Source organism: Microcebus murinus, chromosome 6, assembly GCF_040939455.1.
Source record: "Microcebus murinus isolate Inina chromosome 6, M.murinus_Inina_mat1.0, whole genome shotgun sequence".
Classification (NCBI taxonomy): Eukaryota; Metazoa; Chordata; class Mammalia; order Primates; family Cheirogaleidae; genus Microcebus; species Microcebus murinus.
In genome coordinates, this window is record NC_134109.1 from 46,072,311 (window position 1) to 46,078,310 (window position 6,000).

A 6,000-nucleotide genomic window follows, 5' to 3' on the forward strand; every position below is an offset into this window, starting at 1 on the left:
TCGATTTATACTCTCGCCTTTGGTGATTTCAGCTATTCCGTGTCTTTTCCATGGCTTCATCTTTCTACCTGTCAGTGAAGCCTCAACCCACCTATTCAATCCCCGCCTCCCAGAAAAGCTCCAATTTTGCAATTTTTTGGAACAGCCCCTCCTCTGCACCTCAGAGCCCGCGTGTCCGAGACTGAACGCACCACCTTCCACAATAAACCCCCTTGTTCTCTCGCATTTTCATCTCAGCTAATGGAACCGAAGTCTAATGTACCATCCGGGCTAGAAACCCTTCTCTCTTCCTCCTCCCCACATTCAATGGGTCACCAAGGCACAGTGGTTTTACCTCTTCATCATGAACTTTCCTTCTCTTCATCCTCAAAGCCACGTTCTTGGTGAAGGTCCTCAGCCTCTGTTATTGAGACCACAACTTCCCGGCTGTTAGTCATTGCACCCACTCACCACTCAGCTGGAGTAGAATTCTAAAGAACAAATCAAATCATGGCACCTGTCTGCTAAAACTTTTTCAGGGGCTCTATGCCACCTCCACAGTAAAGCCCAACACCTTCTCCAACAAAGCCTGTGACCACTTGGCCTGAAACTCCTTTTCCTTCCCTTGTTCCCAAAGCACCCTGGACTCCAGCCACATGGAACCACTTGCCGTTCCCAGAACATGCTGGGAGCTTTCCTGACCCAGTTTCCTAGGACTGAGAGGTCTCCCTGCCTTCATCCTTTCCCAGCCTGGTGCATTCCTGTGACCCTTTAAATCTCAGTTTCGACAGCAACTCTGTACAGGTTTTGCTGATTTTCCCCACATCCAGCCAAGCCTGGATGCTATCATCTGTGCACCTTCTGGAGCTTTTTAACAAGGGCCTCTGTAGAGCTGCTCCCAAGTAGGGGCGGGATCCCAAGGGGCTGTCTCTCATTCATCTTGGCACCCTCCGGCCTATGCAGATGCTCATGTCAAACCAACACTGGAGTGGCCTACAAAGATCAAATTTTCCTGGCGGGCTACTTTATAGCTGCAGAATCCCCACATCCCTCACACTCAGAGTTATAAACATAGTTCCACTCAGCCCTAAAAAAGCTGGAATCCCAGAGCAGGCCCAATATTTTGTCCCAAGTCACCAGGGCACTGACTCTGTCCACACTCTATTCCCCCTGGGCCTCCCAGACTGCACTCACCATCTTAGTAGGCTCAGAACCCAAACTGTCTACTATTCCATCACCTTCCTTAACATAATTTTACTAGTTCAGAGACTCTTGTCCTGGGAGAGCAAGGTTGCAAATCTTCGTGTTTCATTGTAAGAATTTCTGGAAGGTCTCATCAAGTTATCCACAGGCAGTTCACATTCCTAGACTCACGTTACCTTGCTGTGTCCACCAACCCTAAACTATTAGATCACAATCTTTACCCAGTCCTAATCAGGCCTCCCTCCTCCACATGAAAAGATCTGCCTTAAACCAGACATCAGTCTTAATAAATCAGACCTTCCTCTTCTATTGAGGCCCTTTCAGACTTTGTTATGGTGGGAGCAATAAACTCAGCTTTGCCCTATTAACAGGTTGTCTGGGAGCCAGCATGCAATAAGGATTTACCTACCTAGGGGATTGCTGGTTTGCATTCAAAGGGTTGCATTCAAAGACAGTTTTGTTCCCTCACCAAGTTCTACAATGAAGAAGTTCTATATCTTCAGGTGTTAATGCCCAAGTACTGTGAAAACCTCAACCAGGCATGGAGATAATACCCAAAGTGCTTTTTTGTCTCTAAACCAACATTTACCTTTGAGTTAGGTGTGGTGGTGTTCACCTGTAGTCCCAGCTACTGGGGAGGCTGAGGCCAGAGAATTGCTTGAACCCGGAGTTTGAGACCAGCCAGGTCGATATACCAAGATCTCATCTTAAAAAAATAATAATAACAAAGTAAAAATCTACCTTTGGATTCTTCCTGGCAGCAAAACCCATCGGCAATAGAAATGCGACGCTGTGGCGCTTTCTGAGAACTGACCAGCAGAGGGTGCTCTTAAGAAAGAAGAACCGTTTGCAAGCGTTTCTGTCACAGACTGGCAAATTCCCACACAGGAGGCCCCGCTTAATTTTAATTATTGTAATTAATGGTAAATGCAAGTGGATTCCACAGGACAAAAACCAGCCATGGAGTGACAGAGGTGCCGACTGCGGGAAACCCAGCAGAGAACCTTCCCACAGTGGTATTCAGGCTAGGATTTCAAGCCTCTTGGTGGGGTTTGGCCTTCTTACCAAGACTCTTGAAATAACAGAATTTCCCTCAAGTAATTCTAACATTTAGGACATGCCATATTGAAATCCTTCTGAACTACTTACTCTGAGGTTCTTGAGAAACTATTCTCAAACAGAAAGTGACTCTAAGCCAGGAGTTGGGAAACTTTTTCTGTGGAGGGCCAGATAATAGATATTTCATTTTTGCAAGCTATACAGTTTCTGTTACAACTTCTCAAACTGCCCTTAGAGCTTCAAAGCTGGCATAGAAAATATGAAAGGAATGGGTGAGGCTGTATTCTAATGAAAATCTATGAACACTGAAATTTGAACTTTGTATAATTTTCATGTCACAAAATAGCATCCTTTTTAAATTTTTTTCAATTATTAAAAAAGGTAAATGATAGGATGGCCTTGTTAATAAACTAGCAGGGAAAAATAAATTATCTAACTCCTGTTAAGTAAGGGCATGTATCTTAATTTTTGTTTTTAAGATCATGTGAGGTTTTTTGTTAATTGATCGCCTATTGAGAGTGTTTTTATAATATTTTAAAAGAGTTGAGTAGACAGAAAAGAATTATAAATTTTCTTCATAAGACCAGTTTGGCCAGAATATAGATAAGAACATCTCCAGGTAAAGGAAAAAGAAGAGAAAAATCTAGGCATAATGACTCTATAGTCATTTTTATTATTAACTGAAAGTAATCACTATTTTTTTTTGTCTCCATAAAAACTGTGTGTACCTTTTGCTCAGGTCTTGGCACTTTTTTATTTCATGGCCTCTCTCTTTTCTTTCTTTCCCTTCTCTCTCTTTCCCTTTCTCTCCCTCCCTATCTTTCTCTCTAAGAAAGCAAAATAAACTTTTTACTTCTTCATATCTTAATATTTGTATGAGAAATCTTTCTCTACCTGTGCCATGAGCTCCTAGTGAGTTCCACACCCTTACAGTAAAAACCATTATTATTAATAGCTTGTAGGCCACATAAAACCACCCAGATTTGGCCCCTGGGCTATGGTTTGCCAACCCCTGCTCTAAGTGAACCCTCAGCCCAACCTTTAAACTTCATCTATAATGTCTGCATCTCCCTGAGAGAATATCGTTGTAAATTCTTCTCCTTCGGATCATGTTGAAATAGTCATCCTCCAAGAAAGATGAAGGATCCAAAACATCTCTTTTGAGGTCCCACTATGTCTATTATTGAGCAGAGAGCTGTTAAAAATTCTGGGACTGAGTTCAGGGTTAGTAGAAACACATGATTCTCAAGGTCAATCCAACTAACTGTCCTTTCTGGTTTGAATATTAACTGCAAAATGCATTTCTTGCCAAGGAGCCCCTCCACTGGACTGGCATCGAATTAGGGGAAAGAGCGAAGATGGAGCTGGATAAGCCAGGGTTTGAACCCCAGCAGAAACTTACCTGTTGAGATTTTGGATGTGTAACTTAGCTTCTCTAGCTTCTGTTTCCTCTTCTGTAATATGAGCGGGTATTATTACGTGATGGAGCTTTAGAGAAGATGTCAAGAACCTGAAACACAGTAGGCACTAAACTGATGGTAGATTTTATTACCCAATAGGTGGAGATGAACTCTAAGAAATAAATGCCTATGTCTATCTGTGAGAAAGCTGGGGTACTCACCAACGTTATTAACGTGTTATGTAATAGGAATGGATTGCAAGATCCTTGAGCTGGTTCTACCTGAGGGTTTGAAAAGCAATCAATCAATCTGGTTCCACTTGAGGGTTGAAAAAAAAATTTTTAAAGATCCTTGAGAATGGAGCACACATCAAGTTCTTTTTCTGGTGCACTTAGCTCATCTCAGTGCCTGGAACCTAGAGAATTAATTGTAAGGAAAAACCTGTACTTCAATGAAATACTATGCATTGTTCAGAATATAGCCTTCTGCCTTATCTAATTCTGATTCTGTGGGAACTCTGTGTCTTTCCTTGCTTTGAGCTATTTTATAATGCTGTAAGTTGTAGATAACTGAAAGCAATGCAAAATAATTTCTTGCTTTAGACATGCAACTAAATTCTGTCTAGTGGAGGCTCTACTGGCTTGTCTCCCCCTTTGTGAAAGAAGCTAGTTTTGCATCCATTTGCAAATTCATTTCAGTATTCCTTATCTACAAATGTCTCTGCTTTGTAACTTTTGCTTTAACCAGTTGTAACAACTGCCTGATTTCCTTATTAATAATGAATTAAACAAAATCTTTAATGTATTCATTTAACACCTCTATGGTCGTCATAATTTTATACTTTTTTTGGTGGAAAATTATCTTTTAACATGCCATATAACATCCCTGAGTTCAGGGATGTTTTTCTATAAAATATTTGAACAGCATCCCAGGGGATAACCTACGACACTTGCAGCTTGCCTTTTTATGTTTGTTTGTTTTGTTTTGAGACAGAGTCTCACTCAGTTGCCCTGGCTAGAGTGCCGTGGCATCAGCCTAGCTCACAGCAACCTCAAACTCCTGGGCTCAAGCAATCCTCCTGCCTCAGCCTCCTGAGTAGAACCAGATACTGGGTTGAGTGGCATTGTTTTACATTTTTGCACATCTCTGTAATGTCTCCCTTAATAGGAAACAGCTGGTTTCTCTTAATATGCATTTACATTCAATCTTTTGTGACATCAATATGCAGCTCCTAAAATCTCCAAGATACACTCATGAGAGGAGAGTAGAAAAGGCAAATAACGTCATAGTATTATTATGAAAATAATTTTGACCCTGTAGATCCCCTGAAAGGGTCTCAAAGACCCTCAAGAATTCTTGGAACATGCTTTGAGAACTGCTGTTATAAAATAAACCAAGATGACCTACAGCTGGGAGTAGTAATTTTTTGGTAATGGGATATGCCAGTACACCGTGCCAGTCCCTTTCTTAGAATGACAGTTTGCTTTCACAAGTATCATGGAACAGCTTTCCCTTGCGTGTGCGCATATGCAAGTGCACGTGTGTGCGGCAGCATCTGTGGCTGTGTGCTGGGATTCTGTCACACATTTGAGTTGGATATTGCATATTCCTGGAGTAAGGACAGGACATGGGGTGGGGGTGGGAAAGGAAGGAGCATCATGCTTTTTTCCTAAAGAAGCTCTGGGTGAGTCCTTGAAACTGCATTTGCGAGGGCCTTTGTCCTGAGATTCTTTCTTGATCCTCTTCTCAAATCATGTCTAGGACAGTGAAGCCACCGGAAACCTCGGCTGCCACTCAGATGACCCTGCCTCTGACCCTTAGAGGGGCACTGGGCTCTGAGATGACACAGAAGCAGTTGTTAGAATAGTCGGTGGAAAAGGAAGATATTTTTCTCTCTTGAAAATCCTGAAGAAAAATAAACACTAGGAACCTTCCCTGCTACAATCATTCTTCTTGGTTTTCCTTGCACCGGTTTCTCAATTCCAGGAAATACTTTCCGTGCAAAGCGAACCTGGACGCTACTGCTGCCACTTTGTAGGCACCAAATGGCCACAGCGAAGAAAAGGTCAGTATTGAAAAGAGAGAGCTCACTGATTTCTTCATTCCAGAGAAGTAATTTTAAGTCGACAAACAATCTGCTTATTCTACAAATAAGAACAGAATCAGAACTTTCATTCTAACCTCCCTTTTACCTACTTGCATTCAATTTATATTATGAGATAGCATTAGGAGTTAAATCTTTGGAATCAAGACAGATCTAGGTTTGTATCCCGGATCTGCCACTTTACAGCAATGAGAATTCGGGGAAACATCAACCTTTTCAAATCTCAAATTCCTCATCTATAAAATTCGAGTTCCT